Source organism: Metopolophium dirhodum, chromosome 5 (assembly GCF_019925205.1).
Source record: "Metopolophium dirhodum isolate CAU chromosome 5, ASM1992520v1, whole genome shotgun sequence".
Taxonomy (NCBI): Eukaryota; Metazoa; Arthropoda; class Insecta; order Hemiptera; family Aphididae; genus Metopolophium; species Metopolophium dirhodum.
In genome coordinates this window covers 22,037,384-22,065,336 of record NC_083564.1, presented here as the reverse complement: position 1 = coordinate 22,065,336, position 27,953 = coordinate 22,037,384, and the positions used below count along the sequence as shown (strand labels likewise).

Below are 27,953 nucleotides of genomic sequence, written 5' to 3'. Positions count from 1 at the left end.
AAGTATATTTTAAAGTTTAGATGTGCGGACTAGAGTGGTGCGGGGTTACCCCGCAAAATATGTTTATTCACTACTCCGCTTGTCTAAACTTGAAATACATACTTATAACTCATAAGCCACTCGTCCTAAATTCGATTTTTATGTATCAAAATAATTAGAAAAATATTCTGCTTTGGAATATGAAATTAAAACTCTGTTGTTTTTCAAAAATTTAAAAAAACATAAGAATAAAAAATATTTAAAAAAATGATTTTTAATAAAAACGTTGTATTTTAACAATACTTGAAACTATATCAAAAAAATATTTTAAAAAACATTAAAACTTTTTGAAATAATGAGTATTTTATGATAAAAGAATCACCCTTTATGTATATAATAGAATAGAATCAGTTTGTAATCGTGAATTTTGTCCGGTATGCAAAAATATGATATTTTATTTATATATATATAACTATATAAGTAAAATATATCTATAGATATATTATAATACACAATCGCCTTTTACCGCACACCACAGCTATTATACTAATCCATCTATTATAATGACGGTTATAGATAGTATGGTTGCCCATCGACCCATGATTACCATACTTGAAACTTGTGTCTACTGAAATGAATCTCTATAATCAGTATTAAAGTTAGATAATTAAACAGCTGGAGATTTAAGCACTAGCGCTTATATTATGTCATAGTGCCCATCACGCAACTACATTTTTTTTTTGAAATGTAACTGAATTTATAGTCACTAAAGCGAATAAGCAACAAGTGTGGAAATCTCCAGCTCTTTAATACTGACTATGGAGATTCATTTTGGTAGACACTTTTCTAGATACGTTTGGCAACCATACAATTCTTAATCGTGATTATAATGTTGTGACGATAAATACAATTGAAAAACTTTATAAATCTAAAATTGACAAACTTACTGACCACCTATCTAATATTTTATACAATGTGAGACACAGCTCGATGCAACACGAATATAGTTCATTGGAATTTCAACTTTATTACACAATATTATAATTTCATAGATTTTTTAAGGAAATTATTCACAACATATTTTGAATATTTAATTTTTTGTATAAAAACTTTCCTAAATATTTAGGGTACACGTATGTCTTATATGTATATAACCACTGATTATGTATTAGCTATATATAATCTGTATATTTATTATATTATAATACACATATATTTATATATTATATCTAATCATTATGTTATATAATGCACTGTAAGTATGCAAATTTAATATAAAAATATTTTTTTGTTACCAAAAACTGTAGGTACACAATAATGCGTAAATAATAAATTATTTTAAATTTTATAGCGGTTTGTCATAATAATGGAACAGATTTGGATGGATATTAATATGTTTTATTTTTTTTTGGAATTTGTATGAATATTGAAAAAATATTCAATGAATATATTTTATAAGATTAAAATTAAAATTAAATAGTTTTATGAGGTATTTGTGTATTATTATTATTATTTTTTTTACGTCAGTTTTTATTTCATATTATTTTTTTTATATTATACTGCAGATACACTGAAACTCATATATTTTTAATCCTAAAAATTTGAATATAATTTTTATCGATATATTTATTAAATAATTTAATTTTGTATTTGGAAATAACTTAGGAAATTGTTATACTTTGGCAGTTAATATTACAAGCACAAATATTTCATCACAATGAAATAAAATATTATTCTAAATAGACAATTATTTAACTTGAAAAAGAAAAAAAAACGATTTTTAATTGAGCGTTCGGAATAATATGTATGTATTACACTTTATTATTTTAATTTGCAACATAAAATTAATATTCAAATGATTCGATTTAAATGTATATAATCAAAATAGGTGTTATATATACGGTATGATGACATAATTTATTTTTTTAGTGTTACGTCCAACTATACGTGTTGCATAATAATAATTACAACAATAATGATGATAATAATTATTATTATATAACGAATAACAATATACGAATACACATGCGAGCCCATTATATTCGTCAAACGTAATAATGTGGTATAGGTATAGGTAACACACAAACACTGTTGTAGTCCTCGAGGGCGAGTGCTGCAGCGATGTGTGTTGTCTGTCCCTTTTCGGAGGTCTTGGAAGAGTCGTAGCACTAAGATTGCGTTTGAAAGACTCTCACCCTTTGATGTAGGCGCATATCACTACTGTTCTCTTAGATCTTTCAGCCTTGCCTACATACATACATACATACATACATACATACATACTAACAGTTTAGGTTTGTCTTTCATTTCCCGACACGCGGTCTTATAATATTTCACCCCCCCCCCCTCACTCGCCCACCACGTCATCGTGTTTTATTTAACGCTATATTCCTTTTAGTCCACTCTGTTTGTGCCTCTCGTCGCAGGTATATAATATCATAATGTCATTCTAATGCGTACCGACAATGTGGGTCGCTGGGGACCATGCCGGAGATTTTCCATGGCCTACATAAATTCTCCGTCGCTATATAGTATATATTATTATATAATATGTCTGCGGCGGGAAACGACATTATTCAGTAGGTAGGTACCTATTGGAAAAGTAATAGTCGATTCCGAGATCCGGTGGCCATTTAGAGAAATTCTTTTGTCAGTTCAATTTTTATTCAATTATTATATTATTCTAAGTCTTTGTGATATTCCTTTTATATCCGCGGGGGAAATGATTTTGATCCCTTCCCTTTTCAGAAGAAAAAATAAAAACACATAATTTTATAATATCATCTCTGTTGCACAGTCGAGTATAATAATATAGTTGCAGTAGGTAGTAATTCTAGTAAAGAAGTTATCGGAGATTAAATATTTTAGATCTAAATAATATTTTCTTATCCGTATGTGAATATAGGAGCGAGAAAAAAATCCGTTCACAGATATTATGTTACTGATATCTATAAGTTACATTTATGTTACAGTAATGGTATAAGTTTCGGACTAGGAGAATTGTTTTTAAGTTTTGAAAAATGTTTGAAACACATTATGTAACATGTAACTAGAACAAACTTTAATGATAATCTCACATTAAAAATAGTTCTGTTCATAGTAAAGCTTAAATAACTTGTACAGACACATCCACCCTTCAGCAAAAACATTTTATTCAACTTGTCGAATTGCTTTACGGAAAAACTAAAAGCTTTCAGAAAAATTGCTACAAATTGTATTGAATTAATATTTGTGAGAACTATAAGAATTAAAGTAATCGATTCGATGTAATACTTATATTTAACTGAAATTATTATACTGCCGTTTTGTTAAATCTGATGGGATTATTGAAACTTACAGCAATAAAAATAAAAAAAAATTGTGAATTTTGCTAATAGGTATCTATCACAACTTAAAATGCAATGATTTGAGAAATTTCATAAAAAATAAAAAATATAGGGTTCGGATTTAAAAGCAATACATAATTAAAAAAATTTAAAATGTCAAAAAAGGCATTTAATTTAAAAAGCAATTGAAAAATAATTTACTAAAAAATTAAATAGTTTGTATAGTGTTGTATATTTAACTAGTTAATACTAAAAAAAAAAAATTCACTTCCATGTACTTAGATAAACCGCCTTCAGTAAAACGTTGACGGTTTGGGCTTACAATATTTTTGTACGTAGAAAATGAATAATCTATGTATTTATACAAAATGAATAAAAAAAATAAAAAATATTTTCACCGAATTCTGTAACATATAATACTTGTTTAACTTAAAATTTTCACTTTGTCTAACTTTCGGCGTATAAAAAAACAGAACAAAATAAACGTGGAAAAATTATTAAACGACAATAATTGGGGACGACTGACCAACAACTTTGAATCTGTAATATCTACGCATTATGAACATATTTTAATCTATAGATAGGTACTATAGTATGTGGGTACATTTATAAAAGCTAAATTAACTGACCATACCAAATACGCTCCATAAAGTATTCAGCGATATCGATAAATATCGCCGATAGTAAAACCCATTAATTTACAGCGATAAAAATTTTAAAAAATGTGAATTCTACTAATATCTACCACAACTTGCAATGCAATAATATTTGAGAAATTGCATTCATTATAAATGATCATGATAATAGTACGATAGCGTACCTATTATGCCAACGATCGATGAGCTGTGAAAATATTGTTTTCTTTTCAGCGATATTATTTCAATATTTGTATCAAAATATAATATCAATTTTTTTTTAGTAAATTTAATTGTTTTTAAACATAATAATATTATACGTATATTATCCTCGGTTTTAAAATAGTCGGAAGTTTTTGAAAATTTCAATATTAAGGGTGAAATTCCCGAGACGGTATAAAAGATGATGTGAAACCAATTTAAAAAAAATATGGATTTTTTAAATATAATATTTTTTTTTTTTTTAAAAACCACGAAATTTCAGGTGTAGTCGACCCAGAGAGATATTAACTCAGGAATTTTCATGTTATTTCAGACAGAAAATATTCAAAATATTTATATTATATATATATATAATGTCCGTTAAAGAGACCATTTCAATCCCGAGGGTGAAGTAGGTGCCTGCACCGTAGTTGTGTTTGAAATTCAAATATATACCGCGGTATACAGAAATGATGGTTTTTACATACGTCACGATATTAGCCACGAAAATATCTTAAATTATATTATAATATATTATGCTCGAGCTGTTGGTCTGACGATAAATAACGTTGTAATTTGTTGGTATGAATAGAATTATGAACTTTTCTGAACTTAAATTCTATTAACATAATATCGTGAAAAAAAAAATTATTCACTTTGATAATAGTAATATGTATTAGCGTTTCTCAACGTGCGGTACACTTACCACACAAGTGGTACGCGAAAATCTCGTAGGCGGTACGCTAAGAAAATCTCCCTTTATGAAAAAAAAAATGTAATGGATAATATAAGTATTCGAAATTATAAATATTATTCGATTTATTTGATAATATTAACAATAACATAAATAACAATATTTCCATACGTGATGTGTAATAAAAACGTATTCGTTTTGGATAAGCAAAATAAACGTTAATTGGCCAAGTGTCACATGAACATTTTCAAACTGCGTAGGTGGTAAAGCTGATATAAAAAATAAGGCTGAGAATCTCTGTACCTACTTTATTATATAATTATTGTATATTATGTACATTGATTTCTAAAATTGTCATTCCTCAGAAACATTTTGTCGAGTATGAATCAAACATAATAATTATAACAATATATACTATTTAGTGAATCGTTCGGTTTTTATGAATTCTTAAAAAAACCTCCGTGGGAGTATGAAGGAACGCCATTCGTGGACTAATTTATTCTTCAGAACAAATACTGCGAACAAAAGTTTTTTAGGAATTACGTTCAAACAATAATTATTTACAGGACATGGACGGTCGTTTTTTAATACTCATTATCTCAGCCAATCTGCAGTGATTGCGTTTTTTTTAATATTTGAAGTAGGTAACCTACTTAATATGTATTGTTAACTAATGAACAACAATTAAAACGGACCAAATTTTTTTAAATAAAATTAAAAATCTGTTAAAATCGTTGAGTTACATTTTTCTAACGGCTAACCGATAAACCATATATATTATACCTAATATAGCTTTGATATTATTCAATTTTAATGATAAGAGACGACCCACCCAAAAATGCTCTACCTGTGGTGTCCAACTAACTAAGCACATCCTGACCAAATGCAGAAATCATCAAAAATATTGAGAGAAATTCTCAGTCCGGATCTTACTGCAATTGTAAATTTATTTATGTTTTAAAAAAAATGTAATTTATAGTATTTGTACAATGAACTTTAAACTTTTCTAATTTTTAAATTTAAGTCTATAAGTATGTAATCAAAATACCCTAATATTATGTTATAACACGTTACTGTCAGACCAATGACTATAGAGCTGCCGTGGTTTTTATGTTCAATTAAAAAAAAAAAATTTAAAACAAAAAAACGCGTTTAAAAAAAAATATATCGATAACGTCGAAGTCTGAGTTCATTACGCCTTTATACATATACATTTACTGAGGAAAATTTTTATTTTTATTTATAATCATTTAAAATCTTAAAGCACAGTATATCAGACGAGTATAATAAAGCGTAGCTGTAATAATGTTACTCTGCTTCACTAATTTAAACTTGAAACGCGAGCGCAACGCGTGCAAAGTTCAGAGACGATTTTTTCATTTTTCGCTTTTCTACGATCCTTTGAGACGAGCGAGCATATTATTATTATTATTATTACTATAATATTACGACGGAATAATTATTTGACATGCGCGCGATGCACACCCGATGAACAGATTTAGGTACGTAAAGGTCGTCTAAAGTATATAATATAATATAACAATCGTGGCTTGGTGTTGCGAGCTGGTCGCGTATTCAGTCACGAAACGTGTTCTGAGTGCAAGCACTGGCTTGTGTCACTGGTTTCCGGATGGGTGACCACCCGGGTTTTTCAAGTGACAAATCTTGGGTCACACATACACACAAGACGTGTTCCGATTCAACCGTACTACACCCCCCGCCCCCTTCAAACAGCTAATGGACACGACGGACATGATATTATTAAGATCGATAAAAATAAATAAAAACAAAAAATATGTATACCTATAGTCAAAAATTTTAATCGCAGACGTGGCCATAAAAAATGTGGATAAGACTTCAGCTAGAGATTTGAAATTCAAAAAAATTGTTTCGTGTACGCTATACGTCGTGATAAACGGCTATTTAAGGTTTAAAAAATAAACACTACAAATCGAATTTGTATTAAATATTTAACAGGTATGTATTTTTGATAGAAACGTGTTATAAAATATCGTATCGAAATAATACAATTTCAATGATATTATATTATTATATAACACCATTTCCAAAACTAATTAATGCGTATTTATGTTAATAATCGTTATAAGTCGAATAAACAGTACGTGGACACGCAAACAACAATATAATATATTTTATTTAAACCGTTGTAATAATTGTTATAAAAGAAAAAAATTGTAAAAAGCTACGATTTCACATGTGTGTGGTGGAGAGGGGGCTGACCACAACGGTATTGGCCATATCCGTGATTGACACGCCTGTGCCGACGTCGAAATAGTTAAAGTTAGACTCACCGCCACTGCATACCGACCTAGGCAGAAGGACGCGGGACGCGAAAAATCGGAAAAACCGAACGAAAAAAGCGGGGGGGGGGGGGGGAAATCACGCGAAACGAAATCGTAGGCCGCGTCGGGCGCATAATATTATATACCTAGGTACACTGCACAGCCGTCTCCGCGCCGGCCAGCGATTTATCGTTTCGGCCCGTTAACGAGCGGAGTGGCTGAAAACATTATGTACACATCATATCATCATATTATTATTATTTTGCGAGCGTCACGCGAATGGCGACGGCCGCGGTGTCTATACGACGACGAGGAAAACTCGGGAGTCGCGAGCGCCGGCGAAAGGTTATAATATTACATACATATACATGTATAATATAGCGAGGCGGAATGCGAACCTTATAGTGCTCTCGGTGGTGGTAGTGGGGGGGGGGGGGTGGTGGCGGTGATGGGGTTGGGTTGGGGCTCGTCTGTGTACGTCGGTGGGGAAACGCGCGGGGAGAGGGGCCATCGATTGTGCGTTTCGCGTTTTCATAATAATAATATTTTATGAAAATATAATACATACCTATATATAGGTAAAGGTAACGGGTACGTAATAATATTCTCGCGGTATTATTATAACGTGGAAACATAGGCGAGGTTAACCCTAGGTACTATTCGGTATATGCGGGCAGGTAGTTATCGGTTGGTCGGTGGGTAGGTTAGGTACCTACTACTGCGATATACTACATTATAGGTATATAATATTATTATATAGTCGCCGGCGTGGAAGTCATAATATTATTGTAATATATTCGTGTGATGCGTGTGATATATTTAGTCACGGAATAGTATACATAGGTACCTACTATACATACGAAAACGTGTAAAACGCATAGTATTGTGTCGAGTTTTTTTCACGCCCCCCCCCCCCCCCCCGGACAAATGGGCACGCGAGAAAAATCGAAATTAATTCGACGCGATCACAGGTGGTTATTAAATTGCACACAGTCCTCCGCCGCCGTAATAAGAAGAAAAGTTTTGTCGAGATGCGATGAATGCGGAACGTAATAATAATTATTATTATTAATATTATTACACAGCCGAGTAAAAATATAATGTTAAGCTCGCGTACAAATAAAATAATAATTATTATGTCAAGTCCCGAGAGTTCAAGACCCGTGAAAGGCGGATATTTTCATCCGGGGAAATGTGAAAAAGAAAAAATTATTAGTAATTAATAACGACGGGGTGGTTTTTTTTTTTATGAATTTTTGGAAATATAATCAATTCCTCGGCTTATTTTATAAAGAGAACTTACACTGCGAGCCTTCTCGAGATTTTCCGATTTGAATTAAAATAACAAAATAGGAGGTAGGTACGCCTACTATTAACAATATGACGTGTAGTGCTCGGTCGTCGAAATTATTAATAATCGTACTAACAACAACAACAATAACTCGGAAAAAAATCACAATAACGCCTAAGTAATTTTTATCCGCAAACAGTGGAAATATTTTTTAAAAGCTACTCGGCATCAATAACGTATATAGGCCATACGCACAATAATTGAAATAAATGAAAAAAAAAATCAAAAAAATTCTTAAATAAAATATAATCCGCAAACATTTCGAGTGGCCGAGATTAGTTTTATCCGAACAACAATTTATTTACAACGGAAACGACCGAAATCGATTTCGTTTACAACGCCGTAAATTTCTTAATATTTTTCTGTAGTTTTTCCTCGAGCTCGCGGAAACCCATACACCACGCAGTAATCGGAAAAGTGACCTCTCTATAAAGTACACCCTCCCCCACCCCCACCACCACCACCATAACTAACCGTATCGAATTTTACCATCTAAAAATTTGCCAAACCAAACTTTTTTGAGCGCTCCGCGCGGCGCAGTCATATCGTAAATAGTGTATATGCGATGCGGTTACACGCAGAGCTGGCGCAACTGCAAACGAAAATAAATAAATGAACAAAAATTGAACTTCATACCAAATAATAATAATAAAGTGTTTACGTTTTTCGCTCGGTATGGAATTTCAAAACGCGATTTAGTACGAAGTACACTCAATACAATAATAATAATATTATTATTATCATATCCACGAGCGCTCATAATATTATAAATTTATAATAATATATTATAATAGGTCAGCAGTGGCGCGCGCAGCTTTTTTGAACGGGAAAGGATGAGAATTCTCAGATCACGTTATGTACTTACATGGTGATTCACCAAGCATGCTCACCCCCATTTTTTTACTTCGGTAATGAAATCATTCAAATTCCGATGAATTTTTGACTATGCTCGGAGACCATTTTTTAAATGTTTGATTTTTTTTTGATTTTGACGTAGGTGTCAGAATCAAAAACCAAACAAGTGGTTTTTGAGTTACGTAACATTAAGAATAATAGGTCCACGGCAATGGGTTCGGAAGATATTATGGAGGGTATGGTGGCTTGAAAATCTTTGATGATTAATAATAATCCATCGAAATAAATAATTTTGTAAAAATGGCCAACATATAACAATAACACTAGTTCCAATATTGAGTTTATTTCATACTTTTTTAAGACTATTTTTAAGTACTATTATCCTTAAAATAATTAATATTTCAAAAACTGAGAAACTATTCGTCCGAATTTCGAATTGGGTACGTCTTTCAAAAAAAAATCCACTAAACGATACTTACAGTAATAGCCTACATCAATGTATTAATTATTTTAGTATTGTATTTCGTTGGTTTTCTCTGAACAATTAATCTCGACGTTAAACTCTATTATACTTGCGTATTATACGAATCGAAAAAAAAAAATAATTAAGCTTTTAGAGTTATTGCACACGAACAAAGGCCTCTTTAAACGGCACGTTGTCTCGAATAATGTTTGAATGACACGAAAAGCAAAAAAAAAATATCGAAAAGCACACGGCACATACCTTACAGCACAGCTGTATAATATTATACCATGGTTGTCTCGAAGACTCGAACTTCTACGGCCAGACACTTCCAAACTAATAATAATTGATGCGCAGGAAATCCGACACACACGCCGTCACCTCAATTTTATGCACATCTATCGGGCGTTTCTCATCTTTTCGAGGTTAACGCGGAGACGCTTTTACCATAGGTCTTATACACAGTTCGATGAGCATAAGTGGTTTTCAAAACTAGTTTGACGTCGAAACGGCGTAGGCGTGAATTTAATAATATTCTAGCCTGGGCATAAGCGAGTTAAAAAGCTTATGTAAAGTCAACTTTTTTAAATTTAGTTTTCATTAACTTTATGATTAACTCAATTGATTTTTATCGATAACGAGTTACTTTTAAAGTTTTTCAATATAGTAGTCTTTAACTGACAGTTATCAGGACTTAACTGTCAGTAAATACTATGTCCCAGTTAAACTGTTTTTTGAATTCCAGCTAAGCTAACCAACAGGTTTAACCGATAATTAAATTAACTATTACCATTACTTCAGATTGACTTTTTAGCTGTAGGTTAATTTAATAATATAATTATGAGTTTCAATATAACTATCAATTCAACAAATTATAGGATAACTAATAACTTTAAACATTTTAAATTGTTTTCTATCAACTTACCTTAACTCGATTAAAAATTATCATTAGCTTGCCCAAGCTTGTTAATATTATACGAATAATAATACATTTAATTATTGCTAGTTTAAATATTGCACAGCCGCACAGGTGAACATTTTATACAAAAAAAGAAAAACTAGCATAGCTCTTCACTGAGTTCACTGATGTTTCACACCTCTCATCAAAGAGCAAGACTACTTAACTAAAATAGGCGAGAGAAAAAAAAAAGGAAAAACATAATGACTTATTATAAAAAAAGAAAATGAAAAATGAAAATGATGTAAAGAAAAAAGGGGGTACGTTTTTTTTAAGGCGGGTTAAAAAACAATATATCATATAGGTATTAAAATATTATAACATTATAGTTGGCAAAAATTTCCCAGTTAAACATATTTTATCTACAAATGGTATTAAATATAAAATAATTTCCAAATACGATTTTTCTTCAATGTATCTTATAAATTATTGTAAAACCAGTTTTTTAGATTAAACTTAAAATTAAGATGGTTCGTACAATTTAATATACCTACTATTAGGGATAGTGGCGTAACCTGTGGGGGGGGGGGGTTATTTAACCCACGGATATTTAACCCACCCTCCTCCGTTGCCATTTCGCCACTAATAAATGTATTATTTATATTATTTATATACGGACACCTCTAAATAAAGGACACCAGCTCCAAATAGCAAACTAAAACTTTCTATAATCTGAACACTCCGAATAGCGGACAAAATTTCAGAGACCGAGATTGTCCGGTATTTAGAGGTTTAACTATATATAACTATAAGATTATACAACTGCGTAGGTATACCGGTGGCATTTTAAATGTAACTTCTCATTACATGTTTACTCCTTCCCATATTGCAATCCTAACCATGAAGAAAACTAAAAAAAAATGAGTTGGTACAATTGCTGCAGTATATATAGTTTTCTGAATTTTCCTGACGTGATAATTTATTAAATTATTCGATGTTAATACCTAACTTAAGTGTATGTGATGTCCCAAAAATGGTTTTATACAAAGTGACATAATTTTAAAAGCCTAATCTGCATCATAACAGAAGAACATTTCCATTTTTTGACATTTATAATTTATAATGCCTTTGATAGAAACAAAAATAACAACACAAGCTCAAAATTATTAATTTTCCCAAAACAAAATAATGGTCTCTGACTATTAAAAGCTCCTTTATAATTAATACTGATTAGAACCAAAATACTTTCAATAAGCTCTTTAATTTAATTAATTTAATACACAAATTCAACTTGATTTAAAAGTAACTTATTATTAGAAGTTCGTGTTTTTAGTAAAACTTAAGTCTTAATGATTTATTTAGAAACAGGTAGGTGGTCATAATTTAATTATTATTGTGCTTAAAATTGTATTAAATTATTTAATATATGAGCTATATTTCAGTGTTAGTAAATTACTATATAATATTTTGTTAAACTTTAAATATTAATTTCGAAATATGTCCACTTATAGTATAATACTGTCTAGTTATTATATAATATGAACTCCTACAGATGTTACGTTTATAAATGTATTTTATTAAACTAAACAATTATACATAATATTTATTATTTTGTAAGAACATTAATTCCGAACAAAATATTTCATATCTACACAGTATATAATATATTGGTATAATAAATCATAACAACGTATTTGGTAAGTGTTTAATTTTTGAAAACCAATATTCAACAATAAAATAATATAGGTAGTCGTTTTTCGAGAACATATTTGTAAGTTTCCATTATAATATTATCAATCTATAGCTACTGTTATAGACGTTATAGTTATAATAAATAAAAACGTATACTTCAAAATATTTTACTTGGGTAGGACCATCGCGTACTAATCGTATCGAAACGTTTTAATTTAACAAAAAGTTTAAATTCACATAATATTTTGTTAAACTTTAAATATTAATTTCGAAATATAGTACATTACTGGCTAGGTATATGTAATAATGAGCTACAGATGTTACAAATGTATTTTATTAAACTAAACAATTATACATAATATTTGTTATTTTGTAAGAACATTAATTCCGAACAAAATATTTCATACCTAAACAGTATATAATATATTGGTATAATAAATTATAACAACGTATTTGGTAAGTGTTTAATTTTTGAAAACCAATATTCAACAATAAAAGAATAGGCAGTCGTTTTTCGAGAAAATATATTTTGGAAGTGTACATTATAATATTATCAGTCTATAACCATAGTGCTATACAGTAGAATGGGGTAATTTTGATTTCGTGGGGCGACTTTGATGCACTTATATTTTTATTCATCAGAATAAGTACCATGATGATTTAATTTTTTTTTCATGAAATGGGGTCACTTTGATATTGCATTAAGAAATATAGGTATCAAAGTTGCCCGCTACGTTGTGCAACTTTGATAATATTACAATTAGAAAGATTGATATCTCAAAAGAAATCATCAGAAATTTAAAAAATTAAAACGTTAAGACACTGATCATCACTATAGGTAGCCAAGATTTCATTTTGAGAGTTTTATCGTTAATACTACAGAAGTTATACATAGAACAAAAAATAAAATTGTCATAAGACGGTAATAAAATAATCAAAGTAATCCCATTTTACGGTAGTCGAAATAAATAAAAATGTATTCTGTAAAATATTTTACTCGGGTATGACCATCGCGTACCAATCGTATCGAAACGTTCAGCAAAAAGTTTAAATTCACATAAAATATATCAGCTGTTAGAATATATTATAATATTAATATGTTTAACATTTACCGATAACACATAAAATTGTTTTAACGCGGAAAATATAAATATAATGATCTACGCACAAAATTTTTTATCCGTTCACTTTTAATATTCCCGAATACATTAATGTTAATTAAGTTTACACAACTTGTATTTGAACAATATATATATATGTAGGTGCCGCGGAATGGAGGTGATTATTAAATCCATCGATTTTACTACGCTGTGTGTGTGTGTGTGTGTGTGTGTGTGTGTGTGTGCCTGCTACACTTATATTTTAGATTATATTTCGAAAAAAAAAGTACGGAAAATCCGAAAACGTGTACAAATGTATAATTACTCGCGGTGAACAACACATAGGTATTTATATTTATGCATACCATTGTCCTACATAATATCGTATAATAGAATATATAATAATATGGTATTGTGTTGCGGGTATATGGTATATACCTATATTATATACTTGGGCGGATAACACGAAGTCGGAATCATTATAATACAGGGGAAACGTCACGTATATAATAATAATATATAATATGAACGAAGCGTATAATCGAAAGTGTGCGAATAATAATAATAATAGTAATGTTTTAACGACGAAACGATTTAACGACCGCGACGGGTCGCGTACACGAAAAGTATATTATTTATAATTCAGCAGCAAAACGAAATTGATATGAATAAAATAAAACCACGAGTGTAAACTCTTAAAAACCCGTTGATCGCTCGTGTGCCGCGGCATCGTCAGCCGAAGAGGAAGGGGCCGTCGCGCCCCGGAGGGGGTGCGGGCGTCGGCGTAAAAACGGAATTCCGCGGCAGGAACAACTAGCACATAACTCATATATTTTACGTTATAACGGTGAGGTGGCCGACGGGGGTGGGCATCGTTCCCGTCGTGTACGTGCGAGTCGCGCACTCGGCTGCAGAACGAAACGCCCGCCCGTCGAGACGTTTTGTGGATTTTTTTTTCGATTTCTCACCCCCCCCCCCCCCCCCAAAAAAAAAACGAGTGATATGCGGGGGGGTGGGTGGAAATAGTGCCGAGTGCGTGCAGGGGCCGTCGGGGTAATTGAATCGCGCGCGAAAGTCGGGTTTTACGATTTGCATATTCCCTCGGGGCCCTGTGTATGCGAGCACGTCTGTGTATTTAAGCGTGCGTGCGTGTGTTGGGGGGGGGGGGGTGGAGACGAACTCTCGGAGAGACAACTCTTCGCCGCCGCCGAACTGTCATCGTCTGAACCATTAATCGATCATCATTAAGGATAATATTCAAAGAACGTTTTCACGCAACGGGCCAAACGGTCCGCCACTTCCGCCGCCGCCCCCGCCGCTGACTGTAGGGTCAGGCGAGGGGTGTGAAGAGCAGCGGGGGTTGACGCCTACGTGTATTGTCAGAACACGACGCCGACATGTTATGGGGGCGAAGGGGAGGACAGAAGGAGACCGTCGTCCTAGTGGGCTTTGGAAACGTTTTATATTTTGGAGTCGAGTGCGGAAAAATTGATGTGCCCATATGTGGTAATAACACCGGCGCAGACGTCTGCAGCCGTGGTGAGAGAAGCACCAAACTATTACAGTAATTGCATTAATATTATCAAATTAGGACCCGATGTAATTGAAAAAAAAAATACATTTATATAGGTCATAAGCATTCCGAAAACTGCACTCAAATAATGAGCGCTTTTAAGTGTATATATGGACGTCTTAATAATATAACACCCACCGTCTCGAGAGTGAAAGTCAAAATAATATCTAGTCCGATGTAATTAATAATGCACCGTCAAAAAGCGGACATAGTCACAAAATTAAATATGATTTTTTTTTTCAGAAATTTCTTGAAAAACGTACATATTAATTGCATATTAAAATAAAATTGAAGAAAACTCGATACATATATAGAAATCGAACAGAACACTAGGCATTATTTAAATCGCATTCCATAAAGCGAAAAATGGGCGGATGGATTAAGGAATAATATTATTCGCTCTGGACGATTATACCGAGTACCTGCCTACCCATAGAATGTAACTTCGTACCATTACGTGGCAACAGACGACATAACCATAATGATATCAATTATTATAATAAAATATTATAACATATTATTATCATTGTTTTCTAAAATAAGCATACGTAATAGTAATAATAATAATAATAATAATAGCAAACAACCGCACACTCTCCAAGCCGCAATCTCTCCGTCATCCGACACACGGTCCAGGTCTATCGATTTTCGGGTTCTTTTTATACTCGGACGACGGGTGGAGGGACAACTACACACACCCGTTTTTCATTTACCCCCCCTCCCCCCCCCCAGACGTGGCCGAAGAGGATTATTCGAACCAGGTGTACACGTGCGGGTGGTGGGTGTGGGGCGTATGTGTGCCTGTAAGCGAATAAATTCGGCTATCGGTCTAGACGCGAGTTTTACGATTTGCGCGTATAATCACGTGACCCTCGAAATTGCCCCTCCACCACCCACCGACCACAGCGCAACGACGGGCCATCAATGTCAATTTGTTTGACAATAATGTTCATCACGAAAGCATTTTTGAAAAATATAATTTAAACCGTCACTCGATGTACGCACCGGTTTAACAACATGTCGCTCGAATATAACATAATAATAATACACAACACGACGTAAGTATTCAATTGTATACCTATTGTATTGTTATTACTTATCAATAATATCAATTAATTACCTATGTACCTTATTAATCTTTGTAAATTCTATAACGATTCAAGTTGATGAGCATTATGCACTTAATATGCTAAAACAACTTTAGGGTGTGTGTTATATCAATAAATAAAATAGAAAGTTATAATATTTATTATCATTACACACACGTCTGTAATACAGGGTGATTCGCCAACCGTGCTCACCCTTAATTTTTCCTGTAATAATGACATTATTCGGGTTCTGATTTTCGAAATCCTTAAATAATAAACTCTGAAATTTTTTTTTCAAATTCTTGATACTAATTAACAAGCAGAATTCTCTGGCGATTAAAACTTCGGGTTTTCAAATGAGAACACACCTTTTTTACTGTAAATTATTTGTTTGATATTTTTTTGAAAAATTTGATGTATTGAAAATTCGGATGAACAGTTTCGCTATTAATAAAATATTTATTTTAAAGATTATATCGTCCTTAAAATTGGTTTTAAAAAATATAAAACATAATAATATGTAATATTGGATCTAGTATATTTTATTATACTCGGACTATTTGTATGTACACAAACGTGTGTTCTTAAAGTATAATATTTACAATATCAAGCGAAGTACAATTATACTATCAATATTATAATTTATGCAAAACTCGAGCAGTATATAAATGTCCTCAATTCTACGCGTGTTAGACCAAGTCCCAACCCTCAAGTTTACAGATGATCGATTAAGTACTTATTGAATATATTTGTTTATATCGCAATATAACTATTGTACACGAAATAAACCATAACCGCGGTAGTCGTCCGAACAGATTATTTCTTGTAAATTTTATAAAACTATTTAAATGTTATAAACTATACGTTTACATTTCAATGTATAGGATATTGAGTAAAATAATATAATTTCGTTAAAATCATTATTGGTGATTGGTATACAACTATATATACGCATACGCCGATGAGATCTTTATTATGGTTTGTTACTTTTGAACCATAAATTGCATAAATTACCCTATATATGACGTGCATTATATTATATATTATTCAAACTGTATTCAAAGGTTTAAAATTTTTGATATTGGAATCCAACGAAAAATATAATGCGACACGCGGTTGTATACCCATCACGTGCGGGTGTGAAAATAAAAGATTGTGCTTTTAATGTCGGAGGGTTGAAAATAGCTGATTGTATATTATTATTATTTCCTGGTAGTGATTTTATTTCGTAGTGCGTTGTAAGTAGTACAGTAGTAGGTATAGTTGTAGTTGTATATATAGATACCTACGAACGAAAACTCAGATTGCACGCGACCAGAGATAATATTTCAATTCCTTGACTTCATATTGTATTTATGAACATTATTTATTTCCTTTAGTTTTACGGGCCATAGTATTATTATTATATCAGACTGCAGGTAGTGTTGAAGTACGAATAACCATTGTCGTCGCCATGACCCTTTTCTGAATAATGATAGTTAAAATTGAGTAATTTTGTATTGTTTAAGGTTTTACGAACAAACAACCCAACAAATTATACACGTTTGATTAGCATATTAAACAAATAAATTTATTCTGATAAAAGTTTAAAAAAAAAAAAAAACAACCCATCATCTTAGCCGGGCTTGTTAATTTTTAGGGCGAAAAAAAAAATTGCTCATACCATTTTAATAATATTTCTTCGGAAAATAATTACATTAAACCTGAAAATATACACGATGCAAAATAATATTTACATAGGTCATAGGTTCCAAACATTAATTTATTTCTCCCATATACGCACTGCTATGAATTAATTTTTGCATAATATTATATGATTTTTAACCGGACGAATAATGTTGCGCATAAAAAATAATATCTAAAACGTTGTTATTTCACATGGAATTTTTTTCGCTTTTGAACAGTCGTCAATTTTATTTTAAAACCTAACTTGGATATCCTTAATCCGTTCCGATCGATTGTTTGCCATAAGGAATTAATTACAGACGATTCGGCGTGGTTCGTGTGCGAGAATTTACTAGCGCGCGTAGAGTTTTCGGAACGCAATAATTGCAAGCGTATAGTTTGGGTACGAATAATATGTCAAACCGAAAGTTATGTCCAATCCATCACAGAGATTACTTGATAATAACATGGACTTTTTTTTAATAGTTTCGTTTTAATAATTTCAGATTTTCGATTTAAAAAAAAAAAAGATTTATGTGGTCAAAACTAAATAATCGATCTCGGGACAGCGCTGACGACTGATAATAAATTGGAATCGTCGTGACACGATATCATAATCCTGAAGCTAAACATTTTGCTGTAAGTATATTATGTTTGAGTAATATTTGGCGATGGAAAAGCGACCGCTCAAAACCTCTGCCAAAAACTGAGTGTTTGGCTGGACTATGATACCTATTTAACCGTCACATAATAAAATATGTTGATTAGACCGCGGTAAGTATTTTATCTTAGATTCTGAGCGGAGAGATGAATGTATTTGTTTTTATAATTTATATTCAACTATTGTGATTGATTTGAGTTCCGTAGTCGAATGAAAATAATGTTTTCCAAAATACATAAAAACCAGCATAACAATATAATACACGGTTTAACTGTCTCTGTATTGATTTATCCTTTTAAATGTTACCACTAGAAAAGTGGTTTTTTTTATAATATATAAAACGATGTGGAAAATAACAGTATAGATACGAGCACAGAGAATGCAGAGGATGTATATTACTGCGTACGGCAGTAATCATATCGTTATGGTATTTTTTTCCCTCGTATTCCAATTCAGTCGTTCTTATTTTACAGATAAAAGGCGAAAATAATTGTATGTCATTTATTCAATTATTTAAAATGTGTGAACATAATATCGTATAAAACGGTACGTCATATTATGTTATTACAAGTTTATAATAGTTTGATAATTTTCGTAGCCGATCAAAATAATATAATATAACAACGGCTGAAAAATTTGAGTAAAACATTACGACAATATTAACCATATGCGGGTCCGTTCGTATACGAATGATTAAGTTCTTAAACAACAAGCGCAGGACATATTAACACACGAACATACGAACATTTTCAGCGGGGGGGGGGTCCATTGTCTTTTTGAAGAATAAATAAAATATTAAAAATTAAAATGATTCCGCGGAGAAACAATATAGAAATAATTCTATTTTTTCGTTCGAAAAACGTTGTTTTTTTCAACCCCATACAATTGCTGAATTGATAATCTTATATATACATAATGTTGGACGAATATTACTTAAAGTATATATATATATATGAAAAAAAAAAACAATTCAGATGTCACTGAATTTCAGTGGATGTCCCGACGTTGGTTTTCATCGGCAAAATAACAATTCAATTTATAGATACGATTTTTTTGTTTTTGCGAAGCCCATCCGATGTACGACCATGTTATTATAACTATTATTAAAACTCAAAGAATACCATTATAGAAAAATTTATCATCCCGGAGCGGCGAAAACAAAGGCATCAAAGCTTATTTATTGTAGGTACGTAGGTACAAAGGTGATTGGTAATAATGATGTATTTGATATCATTATATTATACAGAATGTATACGCGTTACAGATACGGACATGTTTTTTATGCTCAAGTTTGTTTGATACATTTTTTATAATATAACTATACAGTATTGTTATACATTGTAACATATTATACTATTCTAATTAAATTGTAAACCGTGTTTGAAGTTTAATAAAATGATGGGAAAATAATTAGTATAATAATACATTTCGCGTATGGTTCGAACAAAATTAACTATAATTATTTAATAATTTATTTTTATTAAAATGTTAATGTTTTTTTTTTATTTACGAATTGAAAACCAATCAAATACCTAGCGAACACTTTAAAGATTTGGTTAACCTTAAAACGCAGTCAGTAGACACGTTCGTTTCGCTTCACAATAAACTAATAATAATATAATACTCAAATGGTTATTTAAAAATAACATTTCCCTAAAATATTAAATTTGAACAATCTCGTAGATCTTATAAGAACATTAAAATTATAATTGTGTAATATTTTAATTATTTCCATTGGTGAAATTAAATTGGATTTAAAAATCGTACATATCCATCATAAATATTATACAAAATATAATAATATTATCTTAGAATGTTTTATTAGGAAAACTTTAAACAATGTTTTTTTTTTTTGGGGTGACGGGGGGGGGGTGTCTTGACTCTTTTAATATTCTCTCCTAGCTGTGCCAGCGATGTGGGAATATATTAAAGGAATTTTTTTAGAACTCAGTAATTACTTAAAAAAGTAAAATACATTGTTGCTCGATGAAAACTCTAATAAATGTAAGACAGTTTTTAATAAACACATTTTTACTGCAAAATCACCACAGCATAATAATATTATTTATCATAAAAAAATCTGGATGATAATAATTGTAGGTAAGGAGTTCTAAATAAAAATTCCCAAAATATCCAATTTTCAACAAACATAATATATTATGTTTAATCAAAAGAACATACCTATCATGGTTTAATAATGTACATTGCAATTTTGGAAATTATTAATATCGTTAATGTTTTAAAAAATAGGGAAAGGTCTCAAAACTTTTAAGGGAAAAAAAACGTAAACATAAAAGTAGAGTTCTCGATGACTTTTATTATTTATGAAGTTAGTTCAAAAAGAAGTAATGCACTTTCGGATTTGTAAACTTTCCACTGCTTTTAGATTGAGAGTAGAAAATATAAGACTTAATAACAATTTACTAATTTAAATGGAAACTAAAATCAATCTCTGTACAGTGTACGTCATAATATTGTATTTTATTATGAAAATTACGCCAGTCGCAGCATACAATGGAAAATGTGTAAGTACCTACTTTGTGTAAAGGTTTAAAATGTATACAAAATATATTGAAATATTGTGATGTATTTTTGTTTTTAAATATTATATTATTGTACTGTAAATAATATATCATAAATTCATAACAAATAAATATTGTTCTATGGGGCAACAGTAGTTATATTTTATATATATATATATGTACAAAAGTTTATTGGCTTATACAATACAAGGTAGCCTAATATTAAAATATTTTGTTGGCCGAGTGTTCGTATAATAATATAAATTTGTCCTCTCATTGTTTTCTCGTTAATTTTAATGAGGGCACTATTATAAGAGACATCTTTAGATAATATTATATTGTATTTCTAACTGGCAAATCAAAAATTGTAAAACCATGTTGTTCGTTTATAATAATGCTATTGTAATAGCGAATAATAATAGTGCCTCGTGAAATCGCACTGTTACAATATTAAACCGTAGTAGGTAGTCGCAATAGGTACATAATAATAATAATATATGCATAGGTAGGTATTTTTACATTTATTGCAAGTACACTTTTATGTTATGATTGTATAAAATATTTATGAAAATGAAATGTGTTTCGACTACAATAACATTCGCCGTATGTGAGAACACATTTTTAGAAAAACAAAAGACATTTCAAGTGCTCTGCAAATAACCCTGCTATGTGTGTGTGTCACCGTCGATCAGATAAATATTATTATGTGTACTTCGATGATTTAAATTCAGTATACGGGCTATACGACGATATAACAATAATGTTATAGTTAAAATATTTTGCAAATTTGATTTTTTGTCACGTAAAAAATGTGTGTGCTCTACGAAATAATATAATCGCATAGTCAACCCGCGACTATGATGCATTACCCGATATCACGTATTTTCAAAAAAAAAATACCTTCCGAATTTATAGTTGAATAGTAATATTATAATTACAACCGTTTGAAAAGGCTCGCGGAGTATTCGACTCGGGTAATACCTATACGTAGAACTTAAAATCTTGCGCATACCTAACTCGTATTTAATTCGACCGTATTAATAGACTGCAGAACTGCAAACTACGGTACCATATAATAATTAATGATTAACTTGACAAACGCTTTGTATATTATGTACCAAGCTGTGTGTTTGTGAGTCGTTAATGTAATTGCGTATAGTAATAATATATTATGTTAGCTACTAATATTTGGACCGGAGCGAGGCGAACGCTATTTCGTCAATTCAATTTCGGTCGTACGGAAATATTTTGGATGGATATTAGCGGGCGACAATTATTTTACTGTCGTCCACGCGGCGAAAACAAAATTACAAAATTGCAATATACGATCGCAGGTCGCGTGCGATGTGCTTGCGGTATAATATAGCCTGTCGATGCTCTATTATAATATTATTATTATATTGTTTTGCTCGGACGGTCGAAGTTTGCTCGGGTGGTAGAAGTTTACTCGAACGGTACTCGCGCCACGTCGTACGGACATCATTATCGTGTCCGTGTGTCGGCCGGAAAATGTGTGTTTTCGAGGAAATTCGGTGCACTGTTGAACCACCTAGACAGCGGTATGAATGGCGAGTTTGAATAGCGATGCGCGGGGGGTGGGGGGGGGGCACTCGGAAAAACCTTTACCTCGTCGATCTAAGACCCGCGTTACGCGTATAATTATTGTATTGTTCGCAGACCCCTTTCCGAACAATGACATATTATATTATTATTATCGTTTAAATTTTTTATAACGTTATTTACCTACCCGTTAACGCATACGTCGTATCATACCTCATAATACATATATAAGATAAGCCTCTTCGATTTTTTTGGACACGTCAAAACGTTTGTATCACTTGTCACGCATGACGTGCTCCTCCCACCCCCCTTTCCAAAACCCTTAACCGCGACCACAACTCCGGTTCGCCGTTACGGGGTCACACGTCGAACCGAAAACCAAATGGCCAACCCGACCGAAATTCGAATGGATCGAAAAGACAATTGCCGGGCGCGACCGCGAAGACAAAAATTCTCGTCGGTCTCGCGTGTTACCCTCCCCCCTCGTAGTAGAATTTTAATTATTATGGTTTGGTATCGCTGTCAAGCCGATGTGACTGTGGCACACCCCCAAGCTGTATTTCTAAACAATCTTATCCCGTTAAACACCAAAAAAAAATCATCAACATTTTTTGAAAATTATGACCCCCCCCCCCCCCCTCCCCTAACTGTGTATCTAGAGACGCCCCTGAATGTACCGTTGTTTTGAGTTACGCGCAGTTCAATTATGGGTATGTATAACAATATTAATGATTGTCGGTTACCACTTACCGTCGGACAGCGGAGAATTATTTGACGATATCCTTCGTCGTCGTCGTCGGCTGCTGCTGCTACTGCAACAGTGAAATCCTCGCGGACTTGTATCGTTATATTCTCGGGTTAGCACAATCGTCAGAAAACAAATATTTAAAAAAAACCAAAAGAAAACACACGCGGTATGAACCGAGAACGGCGGCGGTTCTCTAATGTTATCACTGGTTATTAATATTCGCGAACGGTGCGGCGAAACGCTGGTCGGACGGACGTCGATTTTCCACCGGTCGGTGTCTCGCGAGATTTCGTCGTCGTCAGCGCCGTCGGCGGACACGGATCTCGTCGGCCGACATATCGCACGGTCACACGCACACACTCCCGCACGACCGCGACACCGACACTACGACGATAATATATTGCGTTTAGTAGAACGATACGATAATATTATTTATTATTATTATTATTATTATTTAACACTGCTCCCGGACCACTGCTCGCGCACCACGAACACACGCGCGAGTCCTGCACGGTATTCTTAAAATTATTCAACGATCGATCCGATCGGAAACGACAATTTATTAAATTATATTATAAATCACGGTCTATATATATATATATATTACGCGCGCGATCGGCTCAGCGGCGTGCGATTTCGCAGAGTAAACGAATATTATTTTCGTCCGTTATAACAATGTAATACCTATAATTTTTTTTATACCGCCACCGGTCTCGTTTTCGACCGTTCGCGCGACACGACAGCGATGTAGGTAATTTTTTTTATTATTCGCGGACTTTCCCGGAGAAGAAAAACACCAACAGAGACGGTCGCGGACGCGGTTTTCGCGACGGCACGGGACGGACGCACAACGGAAACTCGGGACGGACGCCGGCAAGCTGCTGGCCCGTCGCGCGGCGTTGGTGGCGGCGGCGGCGGCGGCGGCGGCGGCGTCGGTGATGCCGCGGAGCGTCGCCGTAGTCGTCGTCGGCGGCGGCGGCGGCCCAGAAGAGTCGGCGCCGGCGCCGGTCGTCCGCCAATTATCGGCTACTTACAAACGCGTTCGGATTGTTTTTTTTTTTTCCGAGGCTGGTATATATTTTATTCATTTGTTTATGATATTTTGCCGCCAAAGCGTTTTTTTTTTTGGCACGTCACACGGCAATAACACTGTGTCATTGATATTATTACCATCGCTACATCACAATATTATTATTATTATTATTATTATTATACCACCTATACCGCCCGAGTGTATAATATAATGTTACGATAATACACGTTGAGATAATCATAGCTGACGCAGTATTTGTTAGTATTTTTATTTTATTTGGTATCCAACGTCTTTGCAAAGCGAACCGATTTGAAATCGACGAGAGAAACGGTAGACCGCGAATTCGGGCAGAGATTTGTGATGTTTTCCATGCCTTCCTCTATTACCCGTCTCACCTACATAATAATATTATAATCTACGCGATAATATTCGTACACATTTTTACAACATTATAAGTATTATTATTTTTATAATTATATTTACTATTATTGATATTATTTTTACTAGTATATTTTGCTGGCCAATAAACAGTCTCCAGTGAACCATAAAACATGATTTAAACGTATGTAGGTACAGTATATCGAGTGAATAAGTATATTATACGCACCGAGCGATACATTTCAGAGGATTTTAGTAAACGTACACCGCTAAAACCCTCCAACGCAAACGTTGTTATATGGCATACCTAACGTAGTTATTATTATTATTATTATTATATTATAATTTAATAGTCTTTGACGGTTCTCCAGAATCGTATGCGCATATTTCGCGTTTCTTCGAGCAACCAGTGGCGACCGCGACGTATAAACAATCAGCTCTAACCAGTGATATTTATTCATTTGTTTATATTTTGTTTCCAAAGTGTTTTTTGGCACGTCACACGATAACGGTGTCATTGATATTATTACCGTCACATCATAATAGTATTATTTTACCTCTTACCTATATTATACTATTATGATATTTTAAGTTGATGGCGCGCCAGGATAATCATAGCTGATGCGGTATTTATTATTATTATTTGGTATCGAACGCGTGAGAAGTCTTTGAAAAGCGAACCGATTTGAAATCGACGAGAGAAACGGTAGACCGCGAATTCGGGCAGAGATTTGTGATATTTTCCATGCCTTCCTTTATTATCCGTCTCACCTACATAATAATATAATCTACGCGATAATAGTCGTACACATTATAAGTATTATTATTTTTACTATTATTGATATTATTTTTACTATTATTATTATTATTATTATTATTATTATTATTATTATTATTATATTATAATTTAATAGTAACGTCGCCTTTGACGGTTCTCCAGAATCGTGTGCGCATATTTCGCGTTTCTTCGAGCAACCAGTGGCGACCGCGACGTATGAACAATCAGCTCTAACCAGTGATATTTATTCATTTGTTTATATTTTGTCTCCAAAGTGTTTTTTGGCACGTCACACGATAACGGTATCATTGATATTATTACCGTCACATCATAATAGTATTATTATACCACTTACCTATATACTATTATGATATTTTAAGTTGATGGCGCGCCAGGATAATCATAGCTGATGCGGTATTTATTATTATTATTTGGTATCGAACGCGTGAGAAGTCTTTGAAAAGCGAACCGATTTTAAATCGACGAGAGAAACGGTAGACCGCGAATTCGGGCAGAGATTTGTGATATTTTCCATGCCTTCCTTTATTATCCGTCTCACCTACATAATAATATAATCTACGCGATAATAGTCGTACACATTATAAGTATTATTATTTTTACTATTATTGATATTATTTTTACTATTATTATTATTATTATTATTATTATATTATAATTTAATAGTAACGTCGCCTTTGACGGTTCTCCAGAATCGTATGCGTATATTTCGCGTTTCTTCGAGCAACCAGTGGCGACCGCGACGTATAAACAATCAGCTCTAATCAGTGATATTTATTAATTTGTTTATATTTTGTCTCCAAAGTGTTTTTTGGCACGTCACACGATAACGGTGTCATTGATATTATTACCGTCACATCATAATAGTATTATTATACCACTTACCTATATACTATTATGATATTTTAAGTTGATAGCGCGCCAGGATAATCATAGCTGATGCGGTATTTATTATTATTATTATTTGGTATCAAACGCGTGAGAAGTCTTTGAAAAGCGAACCGATTTGAAATCGACAAGGTAAACGGTAGACCGCAAATTCGGGCAGAGATTTGTGATTTCCATCATAAGCGGAACCACGGCCTGGGCCAACTGGGCCTTGGCCCAGGCTAATCGCGCCCAGTTTTAATATATACAGTAGTCAGTTGTAGCTAGGTACCTGCCGGTACTACTATATGTCTATAGGTAGTATATTAAATGGATATAATGCGCAATGGTTGTGGTTAGGAATTTTAAATATTTAAATAAAACATAAAACTATAAACACTGCAGTGTTATTTCAGTACCACTATTGTCTTCAGAATTGTATAAATTATTATTTATTAGGTAATTATAAAATATGTCATACCTACGCTTGACTGTATTCCGTTAATTAAATAAACATAAACTATTGTCAACATGATCTCAACACTATATTATGCCTATTATATTACAATATACTTACATAATTATTACTTGCATTTTTTAATAAAAATCATATACGAATTGGTTTTCAAAAAAATTACCCTTCCATACCGTTCATAAGTCTACATGTCTAAATATTGATCAGGAAAAGTGGCCCAGTCTAATAAAATTGTCTAGTTCCGCCCATGATTTCCATCACCGCGCCTTCCTCTATTATTCGTCTCACCGACATGATATAATTATAATCTACGCTATAATATTCGTACACATTATTACTACATTATAAGTATTATTATTTTAACTATTTTTATTATTGTTATAATGTAATAGTAACGTCGCCTTTGACGGTTCTCCAGAATCGTATGCGCATATTTCACGATTCTTCGAGCAACCAGTGGCGACCGCGACGTATAAACAATCAGCTCTAATCAGTGATATTTATTCATTTGTTTATATTTTGCCACCAAAGTGTTTTTGGCACGTCACACGACAACGGTGTCCTTGATATTACTATCACTACATCATATTATTATTATTATTATTATTATTATTATTATATCTATCTATACCTAAGTATATAATATTATGATGTTATACGTCGAGAGCGTGCGAGGATAATCGTAATTCATAGCTGATGTAGTATTTATTATTATTATTATTATAGTCATTATTTGGTATCTAACGCGCGAGACGTCTTTGAAAAGCGAACCGATTTGAAATGCACAAGAGAAACGGTGGAGATTTGTGATTTCAACCACAGCGCTTTCCTCTATTATTCATCTCACCCACATAATAATATAATCTACTTGATAATATTCGTACACATTCTGAGCGAGGAAGTTAGTGGTTTTACAGTGGTGTTTATTTCTTTATTCTTTTTATCCTTTTTTTTTTCTACCAGAATAGGAGTGCTTCGATTTAAACATATAGTATCTTATCATTTAGCAAATTGCGTCAATATGGTACTTTAGAGAGGTCATATTATTCTCAAAAGTTATTTAATTCCACGGGAAAAACCACCAAAAAAT

The 27,953-nt window shown here is 32.6% G+C and overlaps 1 protein-coding gene across 1 annotated transcript in view; it reads right to left on the bottom strand.

Moving 5' to 3' along the window:
* LOC132944403 (zwei Ig domain protein zig-8-like) overlaps positions 1 to 24,211 on the bottom strand; it is a 585,143-nt gene extending 560,932 nt beyond the window's left edge. The window contains exon 1 of the mRNA XM_061013722.1: positions 23,317 to 24,211. The gene's annotated coding sequence lies outside the window, so the exon portion shown is untranslated. The remainder of the gene's footprint in view (positions 1 to 23,316) is intronic.
* Positions 24,212 to 27,953: the final 3,742 nt, after the last annotated feature.